General features: G+C 28.7%; 1 protein-coding gene across 1 annotated transcript in view; it reads right to left on the bottom strand.

Annotated features, from left to right (window-relative positions):
* Positions 1-12,025, bottom strand: part of Elk (Eag-like K[+] channel) — a 464,478-nt gene that overhangs the window by 45,824 nt on the left and 406,629 nt on the right. The window lies entirely within an intron of this gene.

Consider the following 12,025-nt stretch of genomic DNA (forward strand, 5'->3'; position numbering starts at 1 on the left):
AATTAACTACAAATAATTACTATTATAAAAAACCATTAGATAGTTATCAAAACTTAATGTACATAAGTAATGTAAACACGATGGAGGCCATGTCATGGTGTGGAGATGCATGTCCTCAACTGGGGTCAAGAATTTAGTATTTATCGATGACACTATGGACAAAAATGTATATTTTAACATATTGAAAAATAATTTATTGCAAAGTACTGAGAAATTGGGTATATGAGACGATTTTAGGATTTAACAGGTCAATGACTCAAAGCATACGTCACAACTTCTATGAACATGGCTTATTTTTAACTGTCCCAACATCTTTAAAACTCCAGGTTAACCACCAAATATCAATGTTATTGAGAATTTGTGGAGTTTTCTTGAGATAAATATTGGAAAACATTAGATAAATAATAAGCAGGACTTAAAAAAATGCACTCCAACATGAATGGCAGAAGATAACGACGGAATATACACAAAAACTGGTTAACTCTATGCAATCTAGACTTAAATCAGTTTTAAAACAAAAGGGATATCCCTCAAAATATTAGTTTTCTTTAAAATATGAATAAAATTGTTTTAATTTATTGTTTGTAATAAATTAATTTAGTAATTTCATATGTGCACGAAATAAGCTGTGAGGTTATTTTTCTTGAAATTTCGTTTTTATGTTAAATATTTTTAATAAATGAATTGTTTTTATTTTTTTTTGTTAATACAATAAATAATACCATATTTTCAAATATTTGTCGGTGTTCTTTTTTTAATATGTCAGATAATTATAAAAATATAACGAAATCTTTTATAAAAAATCATATGCACGAAATAAGCTGTGAGCCACTGTAAGTTAATATTTTGATTATTAATTGCGATTCTGCTAATATTTCGCCAGCATATGTCCATGTTTAGACACTAATGTCCAGTTTTTGACTTCGTATTTAGTTAATTTTTACTTACATATAATAGTACATTTACACCTACGCCATAAACATGTTATAAGTTGTTTATGGTGATAAACAAGTTTGAGAAACTTGTTTATCCATACAAAACAAAAACAGGTTTGTAACTAGCTTTTGAGATAAACTAGTTACAAACAACGAGTTTTTGCTAATGCAACTCTGTTTTTCAACATTTTTCTGGCAACGCTGGTAACATTTGTCATTTGCTCAAAAATAAAAAAACAGTTTTCTTATAAAAAAAACTAAACTGTAAGAAAAAGTTTAAAAAATTTATTAAAAAGTGTTTTTTATATAATTTGGACAACGAAAATAAAAGGTATGTTTATATGTACGTTCAGCAACGTTTTTTCGTAACAACTTCCATATTTTTATTAAATTTTTTTACATTGAAGTCAGCTGTTTTATGACTTGTCAAAAATAAACCACTTAACTGTCTAAAATGCTGATGTAAACAGTATAGTTTATGATAGTAGCTTATGATCATAAACTAGTTTGAAAATTACAAGTGTAAATGCACTATAAGTGGTATTTAAATACAGTTTGATTTTTTTAGTGCTATATAACACAGTACAACATTTTCAGTTCATTGCTTTGGGACTCAATTCTGACAATTGCACGTGAAAGTAGCCCCAAAAAAAGGAACTTCTGTATCATTAGTTTTGTCAAGTTGGCTGCCGTAATAATTTAATGGCCATACGATTTTTTTTCCTCTCTTTTGTGGCTGAAGCAAAGTTGTAGATATTGAATAGTAGAAAAAAAGTACGGAACATACCTACCCGAAAAAGGTGCATCCAGTGCCATAAAAATCGCAAAAATGCCCATTTTTTAAAATTGTTTACCAATTTTTCACCTTTTTTGCTCAATAACTGGATTACAAATCCAATTATGGACCGATCACCATGAAATTAGGTCGTGTGATTTGTGTATATATGAAAGTTATTTATCACGAATTTTGTATGTATACCATAATTTTTAAAAGATTTATTCACTTTAAATTGATTTTCGGAAGCGGGTCTTATATGGCAGCTATGAATAATTATGGACCGATCATAATAATATTTTTTGACATGAATTTTGTATATATAAAACTTATTTGGAGCGAAATTTGTGTAGATACATATATAAATTAAACATTTATGACCGATAGAATCCAATTTCGGGAGGACATTTGTATGGAGGCTAGGTGAAATAATGAACCGATTTCAGCCAATTTCAACAGGCTTCGTCCTTGGGCCGAACAAATTATATGTACCAAATTTTTTTTATGATCCGAAAATCACTTTAAAGTGCATAAATGTGTTAACAATGATGGTTTACATACAAAATTCATGATAAATAACACAAATCACACGACCTAATTTCATGGTGATCGGTTCATAATTGGATTTGTAATCCAGTTATTGAGCAAAAACGGTGAAAAATTGGTAAAAAAATTTAAAAAAAATGATAATTTTTGCAATTTTTAAGGCACTGGATGCACCTTTTTCGGGTAGGTATGTTCCGTACTTTTTTCTACTATTCAATATCTACAATTTTGCTTCAGCCACAAAAGAGATATTCCGTACGGTATACGAGATATAACCGTGCTAAAATATAGAAAAAGTGATAAAAATCCACTTTGAGGAAAAAAAAATCGTATGGCCATTAAATTATTACGGCAGCCAACTTGACAAAACTAATGATGCAGAAGTGCTTATTTTTGGTGCTACTTTCACGTGCAATTGTCAGAATTGAGTCCCAAAATCATGTGTTGTACTGTGTAATTTTTCTTGTTTAAATAAGATAAAAGTATGGTAGCACTACTAAATATCAAAAATTTATCATCGATAGTTTTGCTTAAAACAGCTGTTCAACCAAAACAAAAATTGATACATTTTGCCCAATAAGAAAAAAAGTTTATTAAACAATAAAATTGTTGGTAGGAAAATGCACAAAAGAAGCTCCAATTGTCCCGCATCGGAATTGTAGTTTTTGCAAGATGCTGTAAAAAAATACAGCGCTACAATAGAGTGAAAAAAAACCAAACAACAAAAGTCAGATGTCAAAAACATATGGTAGTTTATGAAACTTAAATAGAATTTAAATGGCCAACGTTGGTCATTTAAGTATCATTTAAAAAAGCACTGAGAAACCCATTTTCGAATTTAAATAGAACTTAAAAATAATTCATATTTAAATACGATCTCAAAAAATGGCCCTAAAACTTCTGTTTCGAAATCCATTCTAAAACCATTCAGCCTTTTTTTAATAAATAACAAATATTTTATTCCGTACCTTTTATTTTCATTGTTTCAAGTCCTAAATTAAACATTTTGAAGACTTGTTTTTAGAATTATAACTTCTTGCAGTAATATTTATATATTTATAGAAGTAACTATCTGACCACATATCTACACATCTACAGTGATCGAAAGACTCCCTTTATCTTTAATTATTTGTCGAATTTCAGAAACAATACAATGTTTGTAAGACATTATTATTTATTTATTTAAATTTGGAATTATGAAAAATGTTAAGCTATTTAACAAATTTAGATATATCGCACTCGTTCAACAATACTGTATTAACTCAAAATTTTTAAAAACTCACTTTTTGCAAGAAATCAACCAACAGCATCAATATCACAAAGTATACAGAGGCGTCACGAGACAGAAAATAATATAGTTCGATATTTGTTTCATTTTTAGTAACTGCCCTTTTCATTTTGTTTTAGTCTTAATATTCTGCCGCAATAATTCAATTTCTTTCCTATTTAGTTTTATTTTTGTAATATTTCACTTTTAATTGCCATTGTACATGTGGAGTTTTATTTTGCAAATGTAAAAAACAACCAAGAATTTTGTTTCATTTAAATTTACACGTAAACAATACACACATTTTTATAATTTTCCATTTTAAAAAATTTTGTGCCAAAGACTACGAAAAAATTGTCTTACAAATTTATTTGTTTGTTTTGTTCACATTTCTTTGTCTACCAAATTCGTGTTGTATATAGCGTTTTGCTTTAACACATCACTGATATTGTAGTACAAAATATATTGCTATCTCTTTTTATGAGAACTGCCCTAACATCTGATTTGGCGTTTTTTAAACGTCAAATTTGACACTTCTGTATATTCTGTGTCAATATCTATCTACTGTAAAAATTTCAACGTATTCCGATTACTCTTTCATCTTGAAACCCACATTTGAGACCATGTTCGTGATAATTAGTGACTATCTTGTATCAACAAAAAGGTATTATTTTGAGTTAATACAAAAATTTAAATAGAAATACATCGTATATTTTCATAAAAAAAATGTATTATTTTGAATTGAGCCTTTTTTAAAGTTAAAAATAATCAAATTGTTTTATTTAAATTTGGTTGTATTTTAAGTTGATACTGTTTTGTTGATAAAATAATACAAAAAATATCGAGAAGTTCCATAAAAATTATAGTAACTCAAAAAATAGATTTATTTTGCAATAATTGCAAAAATTTTAAAGAAAAAAATGTAAATATATTTTCAAATGGAAATTGCTTACTATGATGTATTAGGATTTTCAAATTCTCTTAAAATGTAATCACCAGGGAAACCGGAAATATGCTCTAAAAAAAGCGTTTTAAGCGCCTTAAATATGCAGTAAAAACTTTAAAATATGCTCTTAAAATTTAAAAAATATTCTCTTAAAAAACAAACTTTTACATAATTTTTAACCAAAAAGTATACTTTTATTTAAAAAAATCAATTCATTTCCAAAAAGGTAAAGTAACATAAAATAAACAAAAATAACAAGAACTAAAAAGTATAACAAAAAATAAATACAACATAAAAACAATAGGAACTTAAGTTATGAAAAGTCCTCGAGAGGTATTTTTGATGATATTTTATATAAATATAAAGTCACTTCTTCAATTAAGGTTATTATTGCAATTACAAAATGTTGACTTAAATTTTCAAATAAAAATCGTTGTCTATTGGATCTGAAAACATTTTTATCATAGAAAATGTTCTTTCGACATCAATTGATGTTATGGAGCGAATTTAAAAGATAATATTTCTTTAACACTTAGAACGGTTGAGTTTGAATTAGAACTAAAATTTGATATTTAGATGGCGCTATTCTTAAAATAGTAAAAAAAATATATTTTTCAATTTTGGATTTTAAACAAAGGAAGTAAAAACCTGTAACACAACAGCGAAAATAAGTAAGACAAACTTTGTTTTTGATAAAGTCAAAATATGCTATTAAACAGTAAAGTATGCTCTAAATCGCAAAAATATGACATAAATATGCTCCTAAAACAAATATATGCAAAAATATGCATTTAAGGGCAAAATATGCAAAAATATGCACTAACAAATCGATGTCAAAATTCTTAAATAGTTCTGAAACGTGTAAATATCTTATCCATGTGCCCATTAGACTCACCAGAAAAAACATGCATTTGCATATTTTGGTTTCCCTGGTAATCACAAACAGTTTTTGCGCTCTACTGAAAATTTTTAAATTTTTGAGTTAATACAATAGAACGAGCTTATATAAAATCGATTTTCGATTTTTATAGTTGCTCACGTCTAGAATTGTGCATTTTAGTGTAAGAATACGATTGTTAAAGATTTAGCTCAATCGTACTTTGCTTTCCCGTGCCGAAAGTGCCTCGAAGTTTTAAAATTGACTACTAATTTTTCTCATTTTGACAAGAAATTTAGGAAAAAAATTTACATATTTCGAGAAAAAGTAAAATAAACGGTAAGTTTTATTTAAAATATAACCTATTTACTTGTGTATGAGTTCTTGTCTTCGTAGGATACCGTTAACCTATTCGCAGGTATGGCCAAAAAAATATTTTTTTAACGGCTGTTTCGAATTTCCATTTTCAAATTTTTGAAAATTTCGTTAAACAAATATCAAATGATCAAAGTTTTTGATCATCACATGGGGATTTGTTGAGAACATAATATGGAATAAAAATATGAAAAAGGTATGACAATACCTCCAATAGTTGTGTCCGTACCTGCGATTTAAATTTTGCTATTTTCAAGAAAAACTAATGTTGTCCAGGTAATTTTAAATACAGTCTGAAAGTTTTACTAAAAGCGAAAAACGTTAACCCTTAAATCGTGAAGGTCAAAGGTAAATTTTTTCAATATTTGGTATTTCTCATGGAAAATTAGCGAAATGTTAAATATTTTGAGCCGTTTTTAATGAAACTTGAGCAAAATATAACATAAAGTCCAGAATTTAAAATAACAGCACAAAAATGGAAATTAACCCTTAGCAGCACATCGGGTCCAAATGACCCTCAACTTTTAAAATCACGAAAAACACAGCCATTTTGACCCCAAGTGCTCTTAAAGGTTAAAATCCATGTTTGCACTGTTATTGTAAATGTTAGACCCCAATGTATGTTTTCCTCAAGTTTCATTAAAATCGGCCCAAAAATATATAACATTTCGCTATCTTTTAATTAGAAATTCCATCTTTTAATTAGTTACCGTTTTCCGATTTTAGTAAAATTTTCAGACCATATTTAAAATTACCAGTACTATAATATTAACCCTTAAATGCATGATTTTTACTTTTATTTTTCTATAAATTATCAAATATTTAGTTGATTTTTATTTATTATATTTAGTTTAGCTTAAGTTTGATTTAGAATTTCTTTAACTGAAACTTTTCGTACTCCATTTGATTTTTCTGAATTAGAATCTGAATTTGTATCATGGTTATATTCGTCTAAAATTAATTGGAACTGGAATGTAGACAATTGGCAACCCTATTATGATATCAATAAATCCCAATGTGATAATCAAAAAATTTTGAAATTTGTTTAACAAAATTTTTCAAAATTTAAAAATGGAAATTCGAAACAGCCGTTACAAAAATATTTTTTTGGGCCATACCTGCGAATAGGTTAACGGTATCCTACGAAGACAAAAACTCATACACAAGTAAATACGGATATATTTTAAATAAAAATTAGCTTTTATTTTAATTTTTCTCGAAATATGTTAATTTTTTTTTTGGTCTGGCGAATTTGTAATCACTTTAACATTTTTTAAGCAAATTTTGTCATTTATATCTCATTACAACGATAATTACTTACACATTTCGATTATTTTGCATTCAATTGCAAAAGTATTTATTTAGTAGCAAAATTTGATATTTTCCGAATTTTGGCGATAATATTGGGTCATTTTCACCCAAAGGATACCGAGTTAATTTCCAAAAAAAAAAATTTAATGTAATATTCATTAATATAAATAAATCTACATATTTCTAGAAAACAATGCAGAAAGTTATCGAGTTTTACCTATTTATTTCCTATAAATAGTAAAATTTTGCATATATCTGAACTTTGACCTCGATGCGCGTTCAGAAATCGTTGTCCGATTTGGCTAAAATTTTCAGCACTTTACTTTTAGGCCTATTATCACAATATTCAACCCGGCATAGAACGTCAAGCGATTCACAAAATCCCATGACAAAAATTAAGTTTTTAATAAACAATTAGGAGAATGGTCCCGTAAAAATAACATATGCAATACTGCATTAAATGAATTGTTGGCCATATTAAGCGAACGCAATATTTGTGTACCAAAAAATGCCAGAACTTTAAAGAGGACTTTAATAGAAGTTGTGAGTCGCAGCATGTGTGATGGTTTCTATTGTCATTATGGGCTAGAAAACGCACTAACAGATTTTTTTTAATTTCAAATGAGTACACATCGGATATAATAGAACTAGATTTCAATATTGACGGCCTGCCCGTCAAAAGCTCAAACAAACAAGTGTAGACAATTTTAGGCTAACCATATGTATTAGGGTGGGTCAATTTGTTCGGGCCCAAAAAACGTGGTAAAGCGTATAGCAAATTCGTAATCTACGGAAAATTCTATGAACTTTTTCAGAAGAAACCATGGTTCTAAAATCAAAATCGAGCTTCCGGTTTTTTACGAGAAGATTTGGAGCTCAAGACCTCTTTTGCTAGGAGACCTCGGGTATATTCAATTTTAAAAATAATAATATTTCTTCGTTTGTGTTCCGATTTCTAAAAAATTACATATATATACTTAGAATCTTCTCGTCGAGTACTACATATAACATATTATTATTTTTAAAATTGAACATACCCGAGGTCTCCTAGCAAAAGAGGTCTTGAGCTCCAAATCTTCTCGTAAAAAATCGGAAGCTCGATTTTGATTTTAGAACCATGGTTTCTTCTGGAAAAGTTCTTAGAATTTTCCGTAGATTAGGAATTTGCTATACGCTTAGTAGTCAAAAAAATTGACACCCCCTAATATGTATATTTTTAATTGGCGTGTATGAAAAGTAGAAATATTCATTTGGGTAATGCAAAAAAGAAATCTACAAATTTCAAACTTCATATGTAAATCTAATTACAATATTAGATGAACATGTGAAACTAAATAATAATCAAAGTCAAACACTAAAGTCGGTTCTTTTTAAAAACAACTTTAAAATAAAAACCTGTTTTTAATTATTTTGCAACTATAGTCAAAATTAAAGCATGTTTTAAATTAAACCGACTTTAAATGGGTGCCACTTCAAATGTAGAAAATGTTTTCATACAATATACAACAACCGGGACAACTAAAGAAAAAAAATTCTTTGAAATGGAAAAGATAAGATTAATATCATATTTAGGATATCTTGGTACTAATTTTATTGATAACTGTTCAATAATTGTAAAATCTCTGCCAATATCTTATAACTTAAATTTTTTTACTTTTTGCCGAACTTTTTACTTGGCAAAGAACAGCTGATGCTGTTGTTAAACGAGTTAGCAACGATATTTGTCAACGCCGGAAATGAAAAATTTTATGGGAATTTACAAAAACGAAAATTAAAATTCCATGGAACGTGGGCAGTTCCACGGGGACAGCTATATGGGAGATGGTAGTATACATACTATAGATTAAAACAAGCTAACCTTGCAAGTAATTGGTGTTCCCATTCCTGAGAAAATTGAGTTCCTCCAGAGTGGTCAGAAATATATACAATTTAATATTCCATGGAACGTGGTCAGTACCAGGGGAAGAGCTATATGGGAGATGGTAGTATACATACTATAGATTAAGAAAAGCTTTCCGTGCAAAAAATAGGAAGACCCATTTCAGAGAAAATTAAGTTCCTCCAAATTGGTCAGAAAAAAATGGAATTTAATATTCCATGGAACGTGATCAGTGCCACGAGGTTGTATTAATATTGAGTTCCTATATATGAAGGCAGTTCCATAGTGTAACCTATATGTAAACTACATGCTATTAATAATAAATATACAATCATCCCTGTTTATTTCCCTCCAGAATATATAATGCAACTCTGAGTATATAGCAAAAATGCTAACATTTCAGCGGGTAAAATATTTGTTAGCTATGTACAGTGTTGCAATCTATCTATTTATACACCACCATAATGGGGAGGGTATGATGCGTTTGTGCAGATGTTTGTAACGCCCAAAAATATTAGTCCAACACCAACCTTAAAGTATACCGATCAACTTAGAATCACTTTCTGAGCCGATTAAACGATGTCCGTCCGTCTGGCTGGTTGCCTGTCCATGTAAACTTTGTGCGCAAAGTACAGGTCGCAATTTTGAAGTTATTTCGATCAAATTTGGTGCATATAATTTGTTCGGCCCAAGGACCAAGCCTTTGAAATCGGTCCATTATTTCACCTAGCCCCCATACAATGTCCTCTCGAAATTGGACTTTATCGGTCATAAATGTTTAATTTATATATGTATCTCCACAAATTTCGCTCCAAATAAGTTTTATATATACGAAATTCATGTCACCAAATTTTGTTACGATCGGTTCATAATTAGTCATAGCTCCCATATAGACCCGCATCCAAAAATCACCTTAACGTGAATAAACTCTTAAAAATGTTGGCAAACACACAAAATTCAATATAAATAACTTTCATATAGACATAAATCACACGACTTAATTTCATGGTTATCGGTCCATAATTGGTCATAGCTCCCATATAAGACCCACTTCCGAAAATCAGTCACGAATATAAATTATTGATATTTTAAAGGAAAAATGTTTTTGCTCATTTAATCAGTGTAGGATATTATATGGTCGAGCTTGAACGAACATACTTTCTTACTTGTTTTGATATGAATTTATGAGAAATTTTGGAAATAAATTTAGAAATATTGGCCCATAATCATAGTCAAACACTAAAGTCGGTTCTTTTTAAAAACAACTTTAAAATAAAAACCTGCTTTTTATTAATTTGCAACCATAGTCAAAATTAAAGTAGCGGAGTTCAGTATTAAGTGCGAATGGTATTGCATCATTGCAAATGCAAAATTGTAAATGTTTTTGTGTGTATTTTGTTATTGGATTACGGTAAAATTTTGCATTTGCAATGATGCTAGACCATTCGCACTTAACAGTGAATGCCGCTAATATGTTTTAAATTGAACCGACTTTAACTGGGTGCCACCGCAAATGTAGATAATGTTTTCATACAATATACAACAAAAAACAGACAAGTGGCAACGCTGAACAGCTGACATACAAAATTAAAAAAAAATCCAAAAAAACGTAAACAATAAAAGTAACCGGGACATTTAAAGAAAGAAAGTTGTTTGTTGTGGAAAAATGGAAAAGATAAGATTAATATCATAATTACGATAGTTTGGTACTAATTTTATTGATAACTGTTCAATAATTGCAAAATCTCTACCAATATCTTGTAACTTAAACATTTTTTACTTTGTGACGAACTTTTTTACTCTGCAAATGAGTTAAAAACAACTTCAACTAGTTTTATATTTAGAGTCGACTTCAGCGTCAGAAGTATACTTTAACTTGTCTATTACTACGTTTATACGTAGCCTATTCGCAAATAAAAATTATTTGCAATTAACTAACTCACTGTCGATAAATGTCGACTTTTTAGATTGTTAAAAAAAAATATTGCACTTGCTTTTTTTGTAATTTTTTATATTTAAATAATACATAAATAAATGTTTATAAAATAAAGCTTTTTCTACACAAAATTCTTACAACATTATTCTAACTATTATCGCCTTGATAAATTTAAATTTTATTGCTAAACATTACAAAAGGCACATCAATAAATGTAGAAACCATGTATTTTTTACAAGAAATGGTAAAAAGTTTAAAAAAGTCGAAAATAGTTGGAAAGTCGAAAATAGTCGAAAAAAGTCGATTAACTAAAAAGTCGAAAGTTCGAAAAGTCGACTTTTCATAAACTACCAAAAGTCGAAAGTTCGAAAAGTCGACTTTTTAAAAAACCGAAAAAGTCGAAAAGTCGACTTTTTGTTTCAGCTATAGAACCCTAATAACCCCATGTCAATACTTGATAAATTATTATATCGGCGTGAACAAAACAACCTGGAAGGAAAAGTAAACAAACCGGAAACAGCTGATTATACGTATGTTGTTGTTGTACACAACAACTTTATTTGTTGAAACTTTATTTCAAGAAATACGTACCATATAAACAATTTTTGGAAAAACAAACGTAGGGGGTGGTCCATTAAAGCTTTGTTGAAGTCAAAACCACTTTTCATTAAAAAAATTAATTTAGGAAAAAAAAAATTGCCAAAATAATATAATATTGCCACAATTATATAAGGCAATGGGCAAGGTTGCCAATTTAGCCATTTTCCGGCTAGATCTAGCGATTTTATTTTCATTTAGCCATAAAAAAATGGCTAGATTTAATCTAGCCGGAAGATCTACCCATTTTATTTAGTCCTAGCCTTTTTTAGTTTAAACTTTTCTTGGAATTTTTTTAAAAAAAAAAACAATATTTTACATCAAATGACAAAGAAATATTTTTTTTTAAAAAATCTTATGTAGAGGATTTTATGAGAGCAGGTTGCGAAATTGTTTTCAAAGCAAACACATCAGTCATATTCAAAAATCAATTTTGCATTTATTTAATGGGTCCGATTTTGTTTATAAGTGCCCAGAAATATGCTTAATTTATCAAAAAGGAACCAATTTTTATTGATATTACAAATTTTTAATGTGCTAAGAAATGTAACATTTTATATACTAGTAAAGTCGATCTCACT

Source organism: Calliphora vicina, chromosome 5 (assembly GCF_958450345.1).
Source record: "Calliphora vicina chromosome 5, idCalVici1.1, whole genome shotgun sequence".
NCBI classification, from domain to species: Eukaryota; Metazoa; Arthropoda; class Insecta; order Diptera; family Calliphoridae; genus Calliphora; species Calliphora vicina.